Genomic DNA, 23,542 nt, shown 5'->3' with positions numbered 1-23,542 from the left:
AAAAACTTTCCCATGGCTCACTCAGAGTAAGTCAAAGTCCTTGCCATGGCCCAGAAGGTTCTGTATAATCTGGTACTCATTACCTTTCTGAGCTCATCTCCCACCTCCCCCAGCAACACTGAGCTCCTCACTGTGTCTCACACATGCTAGGCAGAGTTCCACCTCAGCGTCTGGTTCTTACCTCTGCCCAGAATGCTTCTCCCAGATATTCATCTCCTATTGAAATGTCAATTTCACATTCTCAGAAAGATCTTCTTAGGCTACTCTTTCTAGATGGGATCCTCCCTCTTCTATTTCACTACCCTGACTTAATTTTCATTACAGCAATTAACACCACCTGACAAATTACATGCTTAGGTTTTTGTGCCATATGATCCCAATAGAATGTAAGCTCCATGAGGGCAAGTTTTTGTCTCTTTCCACACAGTTGTATTCCTAGCACCTATAACAGTGCCCAGCACATAATTTGGACAGAATTAATAAATTAGCAAATGAATAAACAAATGCAAACTTCTAGTGAGACACATAGCTAGACAGGTTGAGGATTCTGCTAGGGAACATATTCAGGGGTGACAGGATTTATTTGACCTACTCATTCTCCTTGGAGGCCCCTGAGAAATGGCCCTTTCCCTAACAGAGCTTGAAGATCCTGCTGTCCCTCTCACCCATTACTGACAGTCAAGAATAGACACCTGGCCCGCATCAGGCCTTCTGACCCTAGTCAGGAGTTCCATCCCTCCTGCCCCGGGGAACTGTGGCTGGGTTCCCAGGCCAGCAGGCCCCCCATTAGACCTACTCTGCATTACCCAGGGAGGCACAAGTGAGCACAATGCCCAGCATGCAGTAAATGTTTGATGGTGGACACTGCAGGAAGGTACTGGAAGGCTACTGCTTAGGAACGCTTTTCTCTTGTTCAAGATTGCAGTGGGTATGCAGTCAGTTTTTGTCCTGACTATGCCCTCTCATCCTTAAAGGGGCAGCCCAGAATGGTCGACGGGCATCTGCATCACCTAGCTGTTCCTTGTTTGCACCACCAAGGGGCGCGCGGGATGGAACAGTTCAATCCTGGGACGTACCACTGAGGAGCGCAGAGGAAGGACAGTCCACTCCGCCTGTCCATTTTGGAATAATCTCTTGTGTGTGACAGGACTAAGGGTCTCTTTAAACCCACGTGGAGAATCCACCACAGTTCCCGCCCCGTTAGGTACTTCCTTACTCTCACCACTCGGTTCTCCCAGCCCGTTCGAACCTGGTGCAGCCATCATTTTCACTTCACCTCCACCTCTTCGTTTCTACATAGTCAAATCCCGCCGGGGACGACAAAGGGGCAAGCGATTGGCTTCGAGATTTAAAGGGCGGGGTCGAGGGCCGTCCCGGGCGGTGATTGGTCACTGCGTGAGCGCCGGACTAAGCTTTTCCGGGGCGCGCAGTGGCTCCGGATGGACCGGCTAGGCCCTGCCTCCCTCGTCCCGTCCCTGGTTCCCATTGGCCTTCAGTTTGGGACAGGCATGTTGATTGCAGAGCTGGAGTTCAGACAGCTGGAGCGAGGAGGGTGTGTGGCTTTTTAGAGTAGAGTTCTTTGGCCTACTCACCAACCGACTGTCCGAAAGGGGCTGGAGATGCCACCCCAGCAAGGTTTGCACTAGTCATTTGCTTCACGTGAGCTCTTTCATTCTTGTTTACCCTTAACTCTTTCAGTCTTGTTTACCCTTAACTCCGTCACAAGCCTAGTCTGGTGCTTTTGGCACCGCACCATCATTCCTCCCGCTACACTCAATGTCCAGGGAGTGGTCTCTGAGCTTGTTTGGTGTTTGCCTGGGAAGTAAAGCGGGTAAGGTAGTTTTGGGGATGTATATCTTTAGGTATGACATCTCAGATGCAGTTTGGGTATATTTGATCACTCTGGACCGTTTGGGGACCAGATTGTGTCTGAGTGGGATATTTTGTCTGAGTGGATTTTGTGTGCCACCGTATGAGGTTTCTTAGGCTTTGTGTGCCTATATGTCTGGATGTCCCTTCTTTTCTTCTTTTCTCTTGTTTGTTTCCAGGTAGAGTCTCCCTCTGTCACCCAGGGTGGAGTTCAGTGGCTGATCATGGCTCACTGCAGCCTCATACTCCTGGGCTCTAGCGATCCTTCTGCTTCAGCCTCCCGAGTAGCTGGGACTATAGGTGTGCACCACCATATTCAGCTGTTTTTAATTTTGTAGAGACGGGGTCTTCCTATGTTGATCAGGCTGGTTTTGAACTCCTGGCCTCAACTGATCCTCCCACCTCGGTCTCTCAAAGTGCTGGGATTACAGACATGAGCCACCATGCCTGGCCTGGGTGTGCATCTTCTGAGCTTTTCGGGCATTTGTGTCCCTGGGTGTGAGAGCTCTATGTAGGTTTCTGCACCCCAGGATGTGAATGAAGTCTCAGAGCCGTTTGCAATTCTGGGTCCCAAGTTGTGATGTTTCTGAGCTGGTGTTGGTGGGGACAATTTTGCTTAAGGTGTAAAGTATCTGAGCTGTTCGGAGGAGAGGGGTCTCTGCCCAGAATGTAGGTTCTCTGATTTGTCTGGGGACTTTATCTTAAGATGATGTGATGTTTCTGAGTTATTCGAACTTCTGTTTCTGTTTTGTATTAGATTGGGAGGTGTCTGAATGGTTTGAGGGGCCTCTCTCTAGAGTGTGAGACATGTGAATAGTTTTAATTTGTTTCCCAGGAGTGAGAACTTTGGTCTGTTGTGTGTGGGGGTTTTGGCACAGCATGTGTGCTCTCTGTTCTGTTTGGGGGTCTGTGTCAAGTTGTGAGGTCTCTGTGCAGGGATTTTGAAGTCTGTTTCAGGTTGTGAGATTAGTGAACTGTTTGTGGTGTCTTTGCGTATCTGAGCTGTTTGGGGTTCTGTGTCTCAGGAGTGAAATTTCTTACTTTTTTGGTTGCAAGAGCTCTGTCCGGGAACTCTGGGTTTTGGAGGCTGGCAGACATGATTTCAAAGCCTGGAGCCCCCAAGTCCTGATTGTGTGACATTGGGCAAGTCACTTGTCTCCTTGAACCAAGTATGTATCATAATCAGTACAATGGGGCCAATATCCATCTTGGAGGGCATCTATGCATCTTAGCAATGTGTATAAAGGGCCCCACTACAACCGTCCTTCAACAAGAATTTTCTGAACATCTGCTGTATGTCTGAGTACTGTTCTAGATTCTGTGGATATAACAGAAACCAAAAATAACAACATTCCTGATTTCATAGAGTTGGTCAGTAAATATGTAGCACATCACAGGGTGGTAAGTGCTACATAGAAAGTTAAGAAAGGGGCTGGGTGGTGGCTCATGCCTGTAATCCCAGCACTTTGGGAGGCTGAGGTGGGCAGACCACCTGAGGTCAGGAGTGCGAGACCGGCCAACATGGTGAAACCCCATCTCTACTAGAAATACAAAAACTAGCTGGACATGGTGGCAGGTGCCTGGTAGGCCAATTGGGAGGCTAAGGCATGAGAATTGCTTGAACCCGGGAGGGAGAGGTTGCAATGAGCCAAGGGTGCGCCATTGCACTCCAGCCTGGGTGACAGAGTGAGATTCTGTCTCAAAAAAAAAAGAAAGAAAAAAGAAAAGTTAAGACAGGGTCAGGGAAATGGCTAAGTGGGCAGGATGTTATTTTATTCAGGCTGTGTGGAGAAGGCATCCCTGGAGAGGTGATGACTGAGTAGAGACCTGGAGGCAGTGAGGAGCAAGCCTTGCGATTACCTGAGGGAAGAGCTTTCCAGGCAGAAGGAACAGCAAGTGCAACAGCCCTGGAGCAGGGGAAGTGCCTGGTGGGTCCGGGATCTCAAGGATGTGTGATGGTAAAGAAAGCCTCATCCCAGGTTTTGACACGTAGCACTCACTACAGGTGCCCAGTGTCCCCATCTCTATTTCTCCCACAACCTGGGAGGAAGGTAGGGTTCTCTCATGTCACAGATGAAGGAACTGAGGCTCAGAGAAATGCCCTGAGCCTGTTTTCCTGCTCACACCTGAAATTCCTAAAAGAGGCATGACCTATTGTACCACAGGAGACACAGGGCTTGAGCCCCACAGCTGGAGGGAAGGTGCTATCCACACTGAAAGTAAGCCAGCCAGCCAGTAGAAATGAGAAATAATAATACGGGAACCATGGCCAGCATGACGTTTCTACTTCTGATGGAGGGCAGGACTTTAGGAATGAGAAGGGAACTGAGGTGGAAGAGACAGGCAGAAAGGGAAGATGGGGGACATGAGGAAAAACACGCTGATTGAGAAGGGACCCTGGGGACTTCTGAGATGGTGATGGACCTTAAACTTTATGGTTATTACATGAATGTGCAACTTATTGTCATTAAAACATACACTGATGTTTTATACACTCTCGGGCACAAAAAGAAACCCTCACAAGTGAAGCAGAGTGCAGTGGGAAGTGGGAGTAGCGTGAGTGTCCGTGACTCCTGCACACAGGCTTGCAGTGCCCCCGGCCTCCTGGTGTGGACCACGTAGTGTAGGCGGCCTCCTTCCTGCAGAATCTCCCCTGGCTCCAGGTCCTGCCTTCTATCCTAGAGGCTCCCTCAGGCCTGTTTGTGGAGATCGTCTGGTGGGGAATCCTCTATCCTGTGCTCCTGACACCAGCCATAGAGAGGGGCCATCGTCTCTCAGGGGATGGACAGGACCTGTTCATTTTGTCCTCAGATGTTGGGGCCCATCACCCCTCAGGCCTCATTCACACCCACAATAGCCTGGGACACCTGGGCTTTGGGGCCTGGCAGGCTTCATAAAAGCCTGGAACCCCAAGCCCTGGTGGTGTGACCTTGGGCAAATCACCTGTCCTTGACCAGCCTCAGTTCCCCATTTATAAAGGGGGCTAATGCCTGCCAGGTAGGGTAGGTGTGGGCTTTGGGGAAAACGTGTGTACTGCCCTCCTCCTGAGCCCATGTTAGACAGGTCTATTAGTCGAGGCAGAGTAGTATGGTGGACAGGGGCAGGGGCTGGACTGACACTGGCTGGGACTAAATTGCCCCGGTGACATGGTGGGCAAGTGGCTTCAGTTCTCTGTGCCTCCCTTTGCTTGTCTGTCATCAGGGTAATAACTTTTCCTCCTCACAGGGTTATGTGAAGGAGAGGTGAGGTGACTGGTCAGTCACCGAGAGCAGTGCTGGGCACAGGGCAAGACTGAGTACGTGCCCAGTGGCATCCCCCTGGCTGGAAGAGGTTCTAGGGAGAATGACATGGATGGGTTTGGGGACACTATTCTGCCCACCACATACCCTTTTCTTTGGCAAGCCTTGATGGTAACTGTTATTGTCCCCGGACTGGGGCCACAGAGGTAGACAGATGGACCCAGACAGTGAGTGCTCACCCTGTGGCGGAGAACAGCATGTCTCAGGCAGTTCACAGAGTGAGGCTTTTCATATCACTATTGTGATGGTTAATTTTAGGTGTCTGCTTGATGGAGTTAAGAAAAACCCAGATAGCTGGCAAACCGTTATCTCCGGATGTGTCTGTGAGGTGTTTCCGGAAGAGACTGGCCTTTGAATCAGTGGACCGAGGGAGGAAGATCCACGTGGGTGGGCATTGTCCGATCCCTCGTGGGCACAGGTACAACAAGAAGGCTGTCTTCTGGAGTTGGGACACCCCATCTTCTCCTGCCCTTGGACATCAGAACTCCAGGTTTTCAGGCCTTACAGACTCCGTGACTAACACCCCTGGCTCTGCCGGTTCTCGGGCCTTTGGACTCAGACTGAATCATACCGTCCACCTTCCCGGCTCTCCAGCTTGCAGACGGAAGTGGCGGGATTTCTCAGCCTCCACAGTCACATGAGCCAATTCCCATAGCAAGTCCCCTCTTATATATTTATATCTAGATATCCCATTGGTTCTATTTCTCAGGAGAACCCTGACTAATACAATCATTCATACGAAAACTATCAGCATTCCCCTCAGCGTGATTCTGTACCAGACACTGGCTGACCACCTAACCTGAATCCTGCTTTTCTCAGCCAGCTCCGCAACTATCAACTCTACTTCTATCACCCATTCACAGGTGAGGGCCTTCTGTATTCTCATCAGCTCCAGCTCTTAGCACAGTCCTTTGCAGAGGACTCCCTGGTACTCTTCTTCCTCCTCCTCCTTGTGACCAGGACCAGCATCTTTTATTTCTTTTCTTTTTTTTGAGACAGTCTCACTCTTGCCCACTCTGGAGTGCAGTGATGCGATCTTGGCTCACTGCAACCTGCGCCTCCCAGGTTCAAGTGATTCTTCTGCATCAGTCTCCTCAGTAGCTGGGATTACAGGCATGTGCCACCATGCCTGGCTAATTTTTGTATTTTTAGTAGCGATGGGGTTTCTCCATGATGACCAGGTTGGTCTGAAACTCCTGACCTCAAGTGATCCACCTGCCTCGAGCTCACAAAGTGCTGGGATTATAGGCATGAGCCACCGTTCCTGGCCAGAGCCAGCATCATAGTCTCACAATGGTCCCTGCTCTCTCTGTCGTCAACCCTCAGCCCTGCTGTCACCCACCCACATCCTACAACCCCTCTACTTCCTCTTCTCAGTGTCTATTGCCCAGGATGAGACCAAGTCCAAACCTGAGCTTCCTGCTAAGTCAAAGTGACCTTTTCCTTTCAGTCAGGGAACCCTGACAGAAATCTGTGGTCCCACGGTGAGGTTGGTGTCTCTAGGCACAGTGCAGTCTCATTGCAGTGATACCCAGCTTTGCCAGCAGGAGTAATCTCATCTCCAAGACCGGGAAAACCTCAGAGAAGACAGAGGAACAGTCTTAAACATTCACTCGTGGTGGGGTCACAGGTCTCAGGGTGCATGAGCTCCAGGCTGGGTGTCCCTCGGAGCCTCCCTCTCTGCATGTGGACAGGTAGGGGCAGCCTAGGGCCAGGTTTTAGTGCTGTTTGGGGTCATCAGCAGATGGCTTTTTACTCCTTCCTGTTCCTTTTCCTTGAGCTCATTTCCATGGCTAAAGGAAAATTCTCATATAATTTTATCTTTTCTTATTTAATGATTGCATTATATGCTTTCTTCTACAAGATGCACTGATCTGAGGCCCGTGCCCAGGGCATGTCAGGCTATAGGTTGGCTAGTCCTCAGGGCACTGACCTGGATCCTGAAAATGCTGGGGACAGACCCCAGCAGAGCCTGGGGCTCAGGAAGAAACCACCAACACCCCGCCAGATCCTGGCCAGCTGCTGGCTCTGCCTCCACCCAGTCCTCTCCCAGGGTCTGAACTCCGGGTCTAGAAGCTCCAGGCCTGGTGCTCTGGGGGAGACACAGGCCAGGAGGATCCCTTAGGAGAGGAGGCAGCAGACAATCTCTGTATGGCTTGAGGGGGTGCACAGCTGTGGGCTGAGGCACGGCCGACCCAGCACAGGCCCACTGACATGCTGTGCAGGCCTCAGTCTCCTCACCTGCGCAATGGGCATCATCACACCCCCAACACGCAGGGGATGCTCATGAATGGAGGGGAGCCGAGGTGTGGAGAAAGCAGATTTGGCCCAAGAGGAGGAGGAGAGGGTCAGGGTTGGTGGAGAAGGATGGATGCGGCCACCTCAGGCACAGCCAGGGGCTGCCTTCCTGGAAGTCCTCAAGACAGGCGGGGGAAGTTCTGAGGCTGTGAGCAGATCTGTGGGCTGGGGACCAGGAGAGGTTGTCTCTGGTGTTCTGGGGTGGCCAGCCACTGTGTCACTGTTCCTTCCTGTTTGTCCTTATCTCTGCCCACACGGAGCCCCACGATGAGCCCAGTGAGCTCACCGTGAGTTACTGAGACCCACATGCAGTCATTAGATCCGTGCGTCATCATCACAACAGCCACCAGGCTAACACTTGGATAATTGATCCAAATAATGACTCACCTGTTCTGACGTGATTTGGATCATATGCCATCATTTATTGTAGCCATAGTTTATTCAGTCATTTTCCTATTGAATGGTTAGTTACTGTTTGATTTACTTTTTGAACATCCTGTCTTGTGTGAGCATTTTTTTTTTTTTGAAATGGTGTCTTGCTCTGTCTGTTGCCCAGGCTGCTTGAGTGCAGTGGCACAACCTCGGCTCATTGCAACCTCCGCCTCCTGGGTTCAAGCGATTCTCCTGCCTCACCCTCCCTAGTAGCTGGGACTACAGGTACCCACCACCATGGCAGATTTTCTTAATTTTTGAAATTATACAGTAAAATGGACACTTGAGGTATAGTTGTATGAATTTGAACACATGCATAGATTGATATAACCACCATCACAGTCAGTATCCGGGACATATGCATTACCCCAAAGAACTTCCTGGGTTCTTTGTGCTGCCCTTGTATAGTCACTCCTTTCAGCCACCCCTAAGCCCTGGTACCCACTGATCTGTTCTCTATCATAATGCTATTGTCTTTTCCAGGATATCATAGAAATGAAATAATATAGCCTGTAATCTTTTGAGACTGGCTTCTTCACTCAGCATAGCACTTTTGAGTTTCTTTCTTTCTTTTCTTTTTTTTTTTTCTTAAGACGGAGTGTTGCTCTGTTGCCCAGGCTGGAGTGTAGTGGCACGATATCAGCTCACTGCAACCTCTGCCTCCCGGGTTCAAGCAATTCTCCTTCCTCAGCCTCCCAAGTAGCTGGGATTACAGACTCGTGCCACCACGCCCAGCTAATATTTGTATTTTTAGTAGAGATGGGATTTCACCATTTGGCCAGGCTTGTCTCGAACTCCTGACCTTGTGATCCATCCACCTTGGCCTCCCAAAGTGTTAGGATGCCAGACGTGAGCCACTGCGTCTGGCCCCTTGAGTTTCATTCAAGTTGTTGAATATTTCAATAGTTTCTTCTTTTTTTCTGAATAATATTCCATTGTATGAGTGTAGCAGATTTTCTTTATCCATGCACCCATTGAAAGACATTTGGGCCATTTCTAATTTGGTGCAATTATGAATAGAGCCGCCATAAACATTCGTGCATGGATTTTTGTGTAAACATAAATTTTCCTTCTTCTAGGATAAATATCCTGGATGTCCAATGTTTCCAACACCATTTGTTGAAAAGACTGTTCTCTTTCTATTGAAGTATCCACAAAAATAAGGCAAATAGTTTTTTTTTTGTTTTGTTTTGAGACAGGGTCTTTCTCTGTCACCTAGGCTAGAGTGCAGTACCACGATCACAGTTTGCTGTACCTTGGCCTCAGGTTCAAGCAATCCTTCGATCTCAGCCTCCTGAGTAGCTGGGATTACAGGTATGCACCAGCACACCTGGCTAAGTTTTTTTATTTTTTGCAGAGATGGGGTCTCACTCTGTCACCCAGGCTGGAGTGCATTGGCATGATCATGACTCGCTGCAGCCTCAACCTTCTGGGCTCATGCAATCCTCCTGCCTCAGGCTCTCAAAGTTCAAAGTTATTTTGGCTATTATAGCTCCTTTACTTTTACACATAAATTTTAGAATCAGTCTGTATCTACAAAAAATTCTGCTGGGAATTTGATTGGAATTGCCTGAAATCTGTACATCAGTTTGGTGACATCATTCCTATAATGAGTCTATTAATCCGTGAGTATAGTATGTCTCTCTCTTTATTTAGTTGTTTCTTTATTTCTTTCATTAGCTTCTGATGGTTTTCTGCATATGATTCCTGCACATATTTTGTTAGAGTTTGAGGGGTAGCTATTGTAAATGGTATTGTGTAGTTTTAAAAGTGTTTGTTCCAAGCAGTTCGTTGCTAGTCTATAGAAGTGCTTTGCTTTTTGTTGTTGTTGAACATATATTCTATAATGTTGCTTAACTCCCTTGTTCATTCAAGAAGTATTTTTTATAAATTTGACAAGATTTCTATGTAGATAATCATAATATCTGTGAGCTGGAGTAGTTGTAGTCTCTCTTTTCCAATCTGTAAGCCATTTATTTCTTTTTCTTGCCTTTTTAAATTGGTTGGAACTTTCAGTACAATATTGAATAACAGGGGTGAGAGTGAGCAACCTTGTTTGGTTCCTGAAGTTATGAAGAAAGCAGTTAGTCTTTCTCTATTAAGTATAATATGAGGTGTAAGATTTTTATTTTTTGAGACAGAGTCTTGCACTGTCGCCTAGGCTGTGGTGCAGTGGCGCGATCTCGGCTCACTGCTATCTCTGCCTCCTGGGTTCAAGCAATTCTCCTGCCTCAGCCTCCTGAGTAGTTGGGACTACAGGCGTGTATCACCCCACCCAGCTAATTTTTTTGTATTTTTAGTAGAGACAGGTTTCACCATGTTGGCCAGGATGGTCTCGATCTCCTGACCTCGTGATCCACCCGCCTCAGCCTCCCAAAGTGCTAGGATTACAGGCATGAGCCATTAGGCTCGGCCAAGGTATTTTTTTAGTTGCTCCATATCAAGTTAAGCAAGCTTCCTTCTACTTCTGGTTTGCTGAGTGTTTTTTTTTTTTAATTATGCATGACTGTTGAATTTTGTCAAAGGCTTTATCTGTATCAATTGTTGTGACCATGTGGTTGGAGTTTGTGGTATTTTTGGTATATTAATATGGTGGATTGCATTGACATATTTTTGAATATTGAACCAGCTTTGCATTCCTAGGATAAATCCCACTTGGTCTTGGTGCATTATCCTTTTTATATATTATTGGATGTATTATTAACCAAATATTTTCTTGATAATATTTTATTGATAATTTTCTGAATCTGTGTTCATGAGGGAGATTACACTATAGTTGTTGTTTTGTCAATGCTGTCTTTGGCTGATTTTGGTGTCAGTGTAATGCTGATCTTATAACATGATTTGGTAAATATTTTAACCATCAATTCCATCTTTTAATAGGTATATTTCTATTTAGATGGGTTTCACCATATTGGGCAGGCTGGTTTTGAACTCCTGACCTCATAATCTGCCTGCCTTGGCCTCCCAAAGTGCTGGGATTACAGGTGTAAGCCACTGCTCCCAGCCCCCATTTATTTTATTATTATTATTATTTAGTAGAGATGGAGTTTCGCCATGTTGGACAGGCTGATCTTGAACTCCTGACCTCAAGTTATCTGCCTGCCTCGGCTTCCCAAGGTGCTGCGATTACAGGCATGAGCCAGTGGCCAACGATCTATTTTTGAATAAGCTTTGGTAGTTTGTGTCTTTCAAGCAATTGTATCATTTTCATCTAAGTTGCTGAATGTATATGCATTCATATACTTATGAATTAGTATACATTAGTTATTCATAGTATTATTTTCATTTTTGTGGGGTCTCTAACTTGTATTAAACTTTTCAGAGAAAGAGCTTTTGGGTCATTGATTTTCCCTGTTTTGTTTGTTTTCAGTCTTACTGATTGCAGCTCCAATCTTTATTTCCCTCATTCTGCTTACTTTGGGTTATTTTTATTTTCTTTTTCTAGTGTCTTATGGTGGAAAGTTTCATAATTGGTTTGGGTCCTTTATTGTTTTCCAATATGAACATTTAATGGTATAAATTTACTCCCTAGCACTGATTTACCTGCATCCTGCAAATTTTAATATGTTGTATTTTCATCTTCATTCAGTTTAAAATATTTTCTAATTTCCCTTGTATTGCTCCTTGACTCGTGGATATTTATTTATTTATTTATTTGAGACATAATCTCACTGTGTCACCTAGGCTGGAGTGCAGTGGCACGATCTCGGTTCACTGCAACTTCTGCCTCCCGGGTTCAAGCGATTCTCCTGCCTCAGCCTCCCGAGTAACTGGGACTACAGGTGCTGCCACCACACCTGGCTAATTTTTTGTATTTTTAGTAGAGACGGGGTTTCACCATGTTAACCAGGATGATCTCGATCTCCTGACCTTGTGATCTACCCGCCTCGGCCTCCCAAAGTGCTGGGATTACAGGTGTGAGCCACTGCGCCCAGCTGACCCGTGGATGATTTATAAATGTATGGATGTTTTAATTTCTAAGTTTGGAGATTTTCCTGTTTACTTTCTCTTACTCCTTGGTGTTTTTTTATTTTTCCTATTTTGATCAGAGAACATGCTCTGTATGATTTCAATTATTTTACCTTTGATAAGGTTTATTTTGTGACCAAGGTATGGGCTATTTTGGTGAAGTGTCCACATGTACTAGAAAAGAATGTATATCCTAGTGGTGTTACGTAGATGGTTCTGTAAATGTAAATCCAATTCAGAGGGTAAATGATGTCATTCAGTTCTTCTATATCCTTGCTAATTTTCTTTCTACTGTTTCTATATATTATTGAGAGAGTATTGAAATCTCCAATTATAATTGTAAATTGTTCATCTTTTCCTCTATGTGGGATTTTGATTTTGTGGGGTTTTTTTTGTTTATTTGTTTTGTTTTTTGAGACAGAATCTCACTCTGTCACTCAGGCTGGAGTGCAGTGGTGTGATCTCAGCTCACTGCAACCTCCGCCTCCTGGTTCAAGTGATTCTCCTGCCTCAGCCTCCTATCTGGAATTACAGGTGTGTGCCACCACACCCAACTAAATTTTGTATTTTTTAGTAGAGATGGGATTTCACCATGTTGGCAGGCTGGTCTCGAACTCCTGACCTCAGATGATCCACCCGCCTTGGCCTCCCAAAGTGCTGGGATTACAGGCACAAGCCACCGTGCCCAGCCTGCTTTTGTGTTTTGAAGGTCTGTTGTTGTGTGCTGGCAGAAAAGGGTTAATAAATAGGAAGCCTGAGACTTTCCTTGGAAGGGCCTGCTTACCATGTTTGCCCTTGCCTGGCATCACAGAACTTGGATTTGGGAAGGATTCCCATGTTTCCCTTCCTCTGCCTAAACTGTTTTTACAAAATATAGTTTATGCTGCATAGGTGCTTTCATTCTGGAAGTCTGGAATCTAAGCACATGCTAGGCAGAGGGTGCCTGTGTGACCAGCCCCCAGTAAAAGTCTTGGACACTGAATCTCTAGTGAGCTGCTCTGATAGAAAATATGTCACATCACACATGTCACAGTTGATTTCTGGAGGAGCAAATTCTGTGACAATCCTAAAAAAGGACTGCTGGAAACTTGGGCTGGTTTCCTCAAGATATTGCCCCATATGCCTTTTTTTGTGCTGATTTTGCTGTATACTTTTATTGTAATAAATTTTCACCACCATGAGTCTGGCTACATGCTGACTGTGAGTCCTCCCAGCAAATAATCGAAAATGGGAGTGGTCTTGGGGACCCTTGACACAGTTGTGACAGTGGTAGGATTTGCCAGAATGAGCCTGACTCGCTAAAATATGGTGAAAGCCTTGTTTGAGTAAAGAAAGAATGAAGGAGTAGTGGGTGATGAACCTTTTGTGCTCAGGTGATTATGGTCTCACACATGCTGTGAAACAGCAGCTAGCTGTTGTCTCTTGTGAGAGGTAAATGTTACTTATAGAATTTAAAAAGAACACATCCAACTCCTGGAGACTTGGATCATTGCATTCCTTGGTGTCTTTTGCCATGCTGGAGATTGGGGGGTGGGAGCACAGCCAGGTCAAGATTTTGGTTTTTATTCTCTCCTCCAAACGGAAGAAAGGGACTGGAAATTCACATAAGTAATGTTGGGTTGGTCGAAAAATGTTAAAAATTTGGGTTTCTCTCTCCTCCAAGGAAGGAAAAAATTAAATCAGTTCCCTGGGCTGGAGCAAAGCTTAGATAAACCAAAGGGAACAAAGAGAAAAATTCCTCCAGCCTTTTCTTCAGCTTTGCTGCTGCTACTGCAGCCCCTCCCAGCCTTCCAGAAGGAATCTCCTCTGGCAGCTATGATGTTAACCCTGTAATTGCAATGAGAGCCAAAAAAAGGAATTAAAAATGGCTGTTTGTTTTATGGCTGTTGCATCTGGATGTATGATAAAATTGATGTGAAATGCTATATCCTTCAATGTTATAAATTGCTAGAGGGTCCATCCCCTTCAGGGAAGGCTGGAGGGGTATTTTTTCTTTTTTTTGAGACAGGGTCTCACTGTGTTGCCTAGGCTGCAGTGCAGTGGTATTGAGATTCACTCGGGGTGGTTGGCAAAATATTACAGAAAATATTAAAGATATATTAGAGAAAGTTATAGATTAGTCTCAAACCTTTTGGAGGGCCAAAAGGTTTTATTGGGGCAGGCCGAAGGCGGCCAATCCATTATGTTAAGTTAGAAAGAGAGAGACTGATCAAAAGGCCTTACCCCATACCCGTTTGTCTCCACTCTGTTTATTCATGTTAATTTTGTGCTGGGTGGTCTCGCAGGGAAGATCAAAGGGGAATTACCCGTTAATTGCATTTACTCTGGGCCCGGGAACCAAAAGCTTTTATCAGTCTTAAAACCATTCTATTAACTGTGTTAAGTATCCACAAGTGTGCTAACTTAGAACCTCTGTTTTAAAATGTTGCAGGAATAAATGTGTGAGGGGCAGAGGGTCTGGGTTGATTGGTTGAATTGGTTGCATTTCATCCTCTGAAAGCAGCCGATGACCAGCCCTAGTCCACTCGAAACACTGTAATAGTGTTAGAATGCATTCATTCATCTGTATTTGGGTTAGGGTCTGCAGGTCAGACTTCTGTGGCGGTGGAACTCACATCTCAGGTGGTGACCCCGATGTGATTAAGGGCACACAGTGGTGCGATCATGGCTCACTGCAGCCTCGACCTAGGCTCAAGCAAACTTCCCACCTCAGCCTCGCGAGTACCTGAGACCACAGGCGTGTGCCAGGATGCCAGACTAATTTTCTTATCTTTTTGTAGAGGCGGAGTCTCCCTATGTTGTTTAGGCTGGTCTCAAACTCCTGGGCTCAATCAGTCCTCCTGCCTTGGCCTCCCTAAGTGCAGGGATTACAGGCATGAGCCACTGTGCCCGGCTGGGTTCCACCTTCTAGACTAATTACAATTTGCAAGTGTAAACTTGTGCTCAGAAAACAGTACTCCAAAATGGAGGCACCCTCAGAAGAAAAAGTTTTTCTTTGACCTTCTCCTGCCCTCCTGTCTCTCAGCCTCATTTTCTCCCGAAGCTAGCCATAGAAACTAGGATCCCTCTTCCCCAAGGCAGGCCATAGAAACCAGAATTCCTTTTCCCCAAAGCTAGTTGTCAAACTTGAAAATATGACTAATTTTCCCTCTGCCTTTCTATGTAAAAGTTGGCCGTATTATATTGCCAGTGGGAAATTAAAAAAAAAGTGGGTCATAAAGAAATGATCTGACCTACCTTGTTTGACTGTAGGTCGTAAGACCCCGATCCCATTCTGGAGACGGTTCTGTCCCACACTCAGAAGGAAGGAATGCTGCTCAGAAAGGCCTAGAAGAGTCCAGACACACGGGCCTTGCTGGGTTTCCCCACTCAGTCTATTTGCATTAGCTCCTACCCTTTTTGTTCAATAATATTTCTTCATGGCTGTCCATACTTTGGTGAACCTAAACATGAAAATGGACAATGTCCCCTGTATCTTTGGATCTTAATTCTGAAGGCTCCCATGTATACATGTTAAGTAAGTTTGTATGCCTTTTCTCCTATTAATCTACCTTTATGTTAGTCGTTTCCAGTGAACCTTTAAAGCACCAAGGCCTTTGGCCTCTGCATAACAGAGGACTAATAGCCTGGCTCTGTTTCCCTGGTGCACACACCTTGGTAAGGCACGTTGACCATTTAATACAGCTGTTACCAGTAAAGCATTGAGCTTTTCCAGGCTGCTCACTAGATAAATGATAGAGACAAAAGGGATAAAAAGTTATGCAAATCTATTTAAATTTGTTTTTAAATCTGGAATTTCATCCTGATCAGTTTCTGAACATGATTTGTATTTTGGTTGATTTATTAAAATTTTTTTCTTTGAAAATTCTTTTGTCCCTCTTGCATATGATTATTTCAGAGAAAAGGTCTAGAGGATGGTAGAGGATAATTAAAGAAATGGAAAGGTTTTTTTTAAAAAGAGATATTTGATTTTATTCAAAGTATATATTGAATTTCATCAAGTATCTTTATAATATCTATTGAGACTATTTTTCAAACTCATTAATATATCATTACTTACATTAATTTACTTTCTTTTTAAAACTTATTTATTTATTTTTGAGATGGAATCTCTGTCACCCAGGCTGGAGTGCAATAGCATGATCTTGGCTCACTGTAACCTCCACCTCCCAGGTTCAAGCGATTCTCCTGTCTCAGCCTCCCGAGTAGCTGGGATTACAGGTGCCCACCACTGTGCCCAGCTAATTTTTTTATTTTTAGTAGAGATGGGGTTTCACCATGTTGGCCAGGCTAGTCTCGAACTCCTGACCTCAAGTGATCCACCCACCTCGACCTTCCAAAGTGCTGAGATTACAGGTATGAGCCACCATACCCAGCCTGACTTTTTCTAAATATATTTATAAGTTTTTAAAAATTTCATTTGTTTTTTGAAATGGGGTCTTGCTATTTGGCCAGGTTGGTCTTGAACTCTTGTCTCAAGCAGTCCTCCTGTCTCGGCCTCCCAAAGTGCTAGGTTTATAGGCATGATCCCCTGTGCCTACCCATTAATTCACTTTCTAATGTTACACCAGCTGATGCTTCTAACATCTGATTTGGTTATAGTGTGTTATTCATTTACTGCACTGTCAAATGAATAAGTAATATTTATGTAAGATTTTTTCACCTATATTAATTAGTAAGTCAGATTAGCTAATAGGTTTTTTGGTAATAATATTCTTACACAGTTATATGGATATGCGAGAGCTAATCACTATGAATATATTGTTGGTTTATCGAAACTTTTATAAATATGAAAGTGTTTTAAATTCTATTTAATATTGCTACTATGAATTCCACTATATTTGACATTAGTATTGCCACACCTACTTTTTAAAAAAATTAATACTTGTTTGGCTCTATCTCTCTCCATCCATTTACCTTAAGTACTTTAAGGATATCTTATTTTATGAACATATGTCTGGATTTTAACACAGAATCTGATCATTTCTGTCTTTTAACAAATGAAGTTAATCAATTCATATCTATAAGGTCACTGATACATTAGGCTTGTATTTCCCATTTACTATCTTTTCAAAAATATTTCAGATTTCTTCTCTTAACTGTTGCAACATTGATGGAGCTTAATTTTCTTTTACCCTCTTCTATTGGTTTGAAAGATACTGGCCGGGCACAGTAGCTTATGCCTGTAATCCCAGCACTTTGGGAGGCTGAGGCAGGCGTATCCCAAGGTCAGGAGTTCGAGACCATTCTGGCTAACATGGTGAAATCCTGCCTGTACTAAAAATACAAAAAATTAGCTGGGTGTGGTGGTGGCGCCTGTAGTCCCAGCTACCTGGGAGGCTGAGGCAGGAGAATTGGCTGAACCCGGAGGTGGAGGTTACAGTGAGCCAAGATCGTGCCACCACGCTCCAATCTGGGCGACAGAGTAAGACTCCGTCTCAAAAAAAAAAAAAAAAAGAAAGATATTGATGTGATTTATGTCCTACTAGTGTTAAAGATAAATACATATTTTAAATAAACGTACATATATATGCCAATAATTATTATCAGATTTGTGAATTAATATTTATAAAAATTCCATTCTTTCAAACAAAATGAAATTTCAGAATACTTTACCATCCTTCTTCTCTCATTCTCTATCTTTCATGTATGTTTGAAATCACCTGAAATTTTAGTTGTAAATTATATTTTATTTCTAATTTTTGTGGGTACTACATAGTAGGTGTATATATTTATGGGGTACATGAGATATTTTGGTACAGGCATGTAATATGTAATAATCACACATATACCCTTAAGCATTTATCTTTTGTGTTATAATCCAATTATACTCTTTTATTTTAAAATGTACAATTAAGTTATTATTGGCTATAATCACCCTGTTGTGCTATCAAATAGTCGGTTATATTCATTCTGTTTTTTATAACCATTAACCATCCTCACTTCCCCACCACTCCCCACTGCCCTTCCCAGCCTCTGGTAACCATCCTTCTACTCTCTATATCTATGAGTTCAATTATTTTAGTTTTTACACACCACAAATAAGTGAGAACATGTGATGTTTGTCTTTCTGTGCCTGGCTTATTTCACTTAACATAATGACCTCCAGTTCCATTTATGTTGTTGTAAATGACTGGATCTCATTCTTTTTTATGGCTGAATAGTAGTATCACATTTTCTTTAATGGACACTTAGGTTGCTTCCAAATCTTGGCTACTGTGAACAGAGCTGCAACACACATGGGAGTGCAGATATCTCTTCTATATACTGATTTCCTTTCTTTTGAGTATATACCCAGCAGCGGGATTGCTGGATCATACGGTAGCTCTATTTTTAGTTTTTAAAGGAACTTCCAAACTGTTCTTCATAATGGTTGTACTAACTAGCATTCCCCCTAAGAGTATATGACGGTTCCCTTCTCCACATCCTCACCAGCATTTGTTATTGCCTGTCTTTTGGATATAAGCCATTTTAACTGGGGCGAGATGATAATCTCATCATAGTTTTGATTTGCAAGAAATGGAAAGTTTTGATTACAGAATGGTACACACTGATTTTTTAACAATTAAAAAAGCACAAAACCTGACACCTGGAAAGGGTACAGCCAGAGAGTGAGGACATGGTAATCTCTGTTTTTCAAAATGGTTCCTGAAAACCTTCCCCTTTTCCTGAAAAAATGCTCCCTATTCAGCCTTCCCAAATTGCTGTATGTGGAAATCATACTGACTGATGAGTGCACAATTGCACCTGACAGAGCTGCAACTAGGGGTCAGCAGGGTCAACCCAGCTACTGAACATCCCATGCAGAATGTCTACAAATGTCATTCATGCTTGTGAAGAGGAGGAACTGGTGTCAATGGTTAACAGAACCCGGACTGCCTGCCCTCTGTTAGTCCCTCTGAAACCAAGGAGGCAAATGAGTTGTTTGGACTGGATGAGGAACCCTGGAGGGAAAGGTCCCACTGTGGGATGGTACATTGGGGGCCTTTGCCAGCTCCTGCCTATGTCCTGCTAGGGGTGCGCTAACAAGGGTAAAGTCTTGGTGTCCAGGGGTACCATGTGTGCCTTCTGGGATTGTATTTACATGTGGGCCCTGACTGTCCTGACACTGCCTCATCCCTGGAAGGCATTCACGTCAGCTTCAGCTTCCTGGCCAGATTGGTGCTGAGCCTGAAATGGAGGCTTGGGCTGGACAAAAAAAGGCTCATACACAATCTGTTAGGAACTCACTTGCCTTTCTAAGATAGACCTTCATGGTTACAGGGATTTGTATTAGTTGGCCGTGATGGTAAACTTGATGTGTAAGCTTGACAAGGCCACAGTACACGTGGATTTGTTCTAACACCAGATTAGCTGTCTCAATGGAGGTGTTTTTTAAGATGAGACTAATATTAAAATCAGTAGACTGAGTAATACAAATTACACTCCATGATGTGGCTGGGCCTCATTCAATCACTTGAAAGACTTAGAGAAAAAAAAGACTCCCATCCCCCCGAAGAAAGAAATTGTGCCACCAGACTGCCTTGGATTTGAGCTACATCACCTCTTCCCTCAGTCTCCAGTCTGACAGTCTGCTCTGTACAATTTAGACTTACAGCCTCCACAGTTAGATGAGCCAGTAAATGCTCTCTTTGTCTCTGTCTCTGTCTCTCTCTCTCCACACACCCACACACAGAGGAACCCTAACCAATAGGCTGCCTACATCCGGGACCCTTAAAGGGCATAACTGAGATCAGTACTGCAGGTTGCTCTCACTCTGCTGCATGGCTCCTAAAGCAGAGGCTTGTGGCGTTCCCCTCCCACCCTCTGCAGACCGCCATCCATAGGGCTCATCACTGTGACTCAGCATTTGGTCATCCAGCCATGTAGAGACCACTACAATTCCACAAGTGTTCCCTGTCCTCCTTCTGCCTGTGAGGTCACCTATCCCACCCTGAGGACACAGGGATCTACTGGGTATGTTTCCAACGTTCCAGGAGAGACCACGGAGCCTGGTGAGGGAGATACACCTGCAAAGAGAGCTTCAGTGCAGTAACAACAACAGGCATAGCTGGTGTGTTCATCAACTCACAAGAGATCACACTACCAGCATCTCCCGCTTGATTTCCCCAATGACGAACAACTTATCCTGGAAATGACTCCTTTGGTAGGTAAGTTGGATTCCCCTTACTGTTTCCCCCAGGCATGCAGAGCTACGAAGCAAACTGATAATTGGTATGTTGTGTCAGAGTGGAATCCAAGAATGGAATGCCCTGCAAGTGATGTGATTTCTAAAGCAATCAATAAATCTTTCTAAATTTCCAGGTGAAGCAACACACAATCCTCCCTCAGTTCACAGGGAAGTGATGTGTATGGAAAAAAATCCAGTTTACTTAAGACGCTGGAAAAAGTTGTTTGCCTCCCTGTAACCTTCACCCCACAAATGCCAGGAGCTGCTTCTAGTTATGCGAACATCCAAAGCTGCCCTTGGAAATTTCCAAAATGCCCCAAAGTGGTGATGATATTCTGACTATAAACCACAAGTTTAGGATTTAAAAGAAGTATCCTAGAATTTCTTAATTACATCAAAAGGATAGGAATGTTGCAGTCTGTACAGAGGAAACAGCACGGTAACATGGGGAAGGACACAATGTTCCCCAGGAGGGGTTGTGGGAACCTTGTTCCTCTGTGTTACTTTCTGTGATAAGAAAATGTTTCAAGGCCAGCCGTGGTGGGTGGTGAAGCTTCATGTCAAAGGGCAGCCACTGCCATAGGACACTGATGCTCAGGATGGTTCTGTGGTGGTCATGGCTCTGGGATCCTGGGACTGATGTCCTCCTTGGCGAGCACAGCCCTCTCCAGGCTGGGACACGGGAGGAAGGGGCCAGGCTAGGTTGTCAGGCTGCCAAGGACAGCTGTCTGCTGTGGGAGAAGGAGAAGGACAGCTGAAGGGAGGAGAAGGGAGTCGAACTCCTCAGGTGAGGGGCAGGTGTCTGTTAGTGAAGGGAAGACATTGGCCCTAAGTCCTGTCATTGCTCTAGGCTCCCATGGAAGGAAATGACAGTGCAAGAAGGAAACCAAGGCTGGTGGGAGGGGGACAGTAGCTTGCGTCTCCGCCTGTCCTGTGTGTTCAATGGTCCCTGAGAGGACTCCATGCCATTTTGGGATCTAAAAGGTCATTTCCTGGCACCCCTTCATTCACTGCCCATGAAGCGAAGGGATTCGAGATAAACTGAGGCCTTCAAGGAGAAAGGCCAGATGGCGTTGTGAGGCCTTCTCAGAAGTCCCTCTGCCTTACCCTTATGGTGAGTCTCACACTGAGTTCATCATGTCCTGTGTTCTGTGTGCTCTAAGGTCACTTCCCAACCTCATGTCTGTCCTGGGAAGAGACAGACAGCCTTGCTACCAAAGGGATTTAATAAGCTTTCTGAAAGTTCCTTAGGCTGAGCAGCAAATTTCCAGATCCTAGGACACCATTGTGGCCACACTACTTGAGATTCACTGGGTGTGATTCCTGGAGTCTACACTTTTTTTTTTTTTTGAGACAGAGTTTTGCTGTCTGCCTAGGCTGGAGTGCACTGGCATGATCTCGGCTCACTGCAACCTCCACCTCCTGGGTTCAAGCAATTCTCTTGCCTCAGCCTCCCGAGTAGCTGGGAATACAGGCACATGCCACCATGCCTGGCTAATTTTGTATTTTTAAAAGAGATGGGGTTTCTCCATGTTGGTCGGGCTGGTCTTGAACTCCCGACCACAGATGATCCAGCCGCCTCGGCCTCCAGAAGTGCTGGGATTACAGGCTTGAGCCACCGTGCCGGGCCTTGGAATCTGCACTTTTAAGATCCTAAGTTCTAACTTCATGGAAACATGTCTGAGCGATACTAGAGCAGGGGAATAGTCTCCTTTCCCAGTTACACAGCATCTTTCTCCTTTGTGAAGGTATAGCAGGGACAGGTTTCGTGTGTTCTCTGATGTATAAACCCAAGACCTTCAGGTGAGGAGACCGACACTGACATGCTGCCTGTTGTGGTAATGACACACTCAGGGCACCATCTCCAAATGATACCCAAACCAATCCTTTCAAGTCTCCATCTCTTAAAGATTTGTGAAGAAATCAAATGTCTGTTGCCTGTGAAGTCCCATGTTGTAAAATTCTAAATATTTTACAGTAGCCTTTGGATCTTACCCTTGATTGCACAAATACGCAGCACAGCAGAGCATTCATCATGCCCGTGGCCCTTGGCTCCACCACTCACTGCTGGGTGATGCTGAGAAAGTTCCTTAACATCTCTGTGCCTTCTTTCTCCATTAGTCCCATGAAAATACTACTAGTAACGTCATCTACTCCTTGGGGCAGTTTAGAGCACTGACTGTGTGAAGACAAGTACAGCTGTCTGGACAGTCCTTGGCATATGGTAAGTTTCCAACCAATTCTAAGCTGTTTTTGTTGCTGTTCCCTCATTTCCCTGGAGCATGTTCTGGAGACACAAATGTCAAATCTACCTTCGACCCCTTGGATGATGTGTAGATTGTCTCTTCAGCTCTTCAGGGACTCAAGATCTGAGTCTGTGGGGCGGGGGGAAGGCATATTTTATTAGCATAATGAATATTCAGCTCTCCCTACAGGATATTGTGGAGCCTAAATGCAATGCTGGGGTTTCATCCTCATGAGCTTGTATGGAAACTTTGAATGGAAATTCCTCTAGGAAATTAGAACTCTAGTGACCTCTCCCTGTGACTTGTATAATGCTTGGACAAGTAAGTGGGCATTGGATAATCGTAGCACAAAAGCATATAAATTTTTAGAAACATTTTAAAGAGTGAAGTTTAAAGGCCAAAAATTATTATCGTATGATCGTTCTATTGCTATTAGTTGTATTAAGTCCAACTCTCCTCCATCAAATTGTAAAGATCTGAATCCGATGGAGATACAAAGCTGTTAGCAGTTAATTTTCATTAGTGGCATTTTATTTATTTATTTATTTTTATTATTTTTTTCTTTTTTTTTTGAGACAGAGTTTCGCTCTTGTTACCCAGGCTGGAGTGCAATGGCGCGATCTCGGCTCACCGCAACCTCCGCCTCCTGGGTTCAGGCAATTCTCCTGCCTCAGCCTCCTGAGTAGCTGGGATTACAGGCACGCGCCACCATGCCCAGCTCATTTTTTGTAGTTTTAGTAGAGACGGGGTTTCACCGTGTTGACCAGGATGGTCTCGATCTCTTGACCTCGTGATCCACCCGCCTCGGCCTCCCAAAGTGCTGGGATTACAGGCGTGAGCCACCGCGCCCGGCCTTATTTTATGTATACTATTCACCTCGTCTGTTGTATCTTGTGTTGATTACCTCTACCATTAATATTCATTGTTGGCTAGGCATGATGGCTCACGCCTGTAATCCCAGAATCTTGGGTGGCTAAAGCAGGATTTCCTCAACCCAGGGGTTTGAGACCGGCCTGGGCAACATGGTGAGACCGTGTCTCTACAAGAATAAAAAAATAAGCTGGGCATGGTGGCTCGTGCCTGTATTCCCAGCTACTCAGGAGTCTGAGGTGGGAGGATTACTTGAGCCCAGGAAGTCAAGGCTGCAGTGAGAAATGAATGCACCGCTACAGTCTAGCCTGGGCAGTGGGAATGAGACCCTGTCTCAAAAAAGTAAATTCATTTTTGATCGGATGAAAGTACCAAAAAATATTGGT

At 45.1% G+C, this 23,542-nt stretch overlaps 1 long non-coding RNA gene across 3 annotated transcripts; it reads left to right on the top strand.

The window, feature by feature from the left end:
- The first annotated feature begins 1,440 nt into the window (after positions 1-1,440).
- Positions 1,441-23,274, top strand: LOC116542175. Of its 3 annotated transcripts, XR_004265113.1 has the most exons (4): positions 1,441-1,635; positions 19,847-20,020; positions 21,789-22,264; positions 23,220-23,274. It is a non-coding gene; the product is annotated as an uncharacterized LOC116542175 (long non-coding RNA). The 3 variants fall into 3 exon arrangements; XR_004265111.1 differs by lacking the exon at positions 23,220-23,274 and having other exon boundaries at positions 1,447-1,635; positions 21,789-22,822; XR_004265112.1 differs by lacking the exon at positions 23,220-23,274 and having other exon boundaries at positions 1,449-1,635; positions 22,162-22,822.
- The last annotated feature ends 268 nt before the right edge of the window (positions 23,275-23,542 follow it).

Source organism: Sapajus apella, unplaced genomic scaffold (assembly GCF_009761245.1).
Source record: "Sapajus apella isolate SASKATOON/1434 unplaced genomic scaffold, GSC_monkey_1.0 scaffold164, whole genome shotgun sequence".
In the NCBI taxonomy this organism is placed as follows: domain Eukaryota; kingdom Metazoa; phylum Chordata; class Mammalia; order Primates; family Cebidae; genus Sapajus; species Sapajus apella.
Note: the sequence above shows the minus strand (reverse complement) of the source record. Positions and strands in the feature narration are given on the sequence as shown.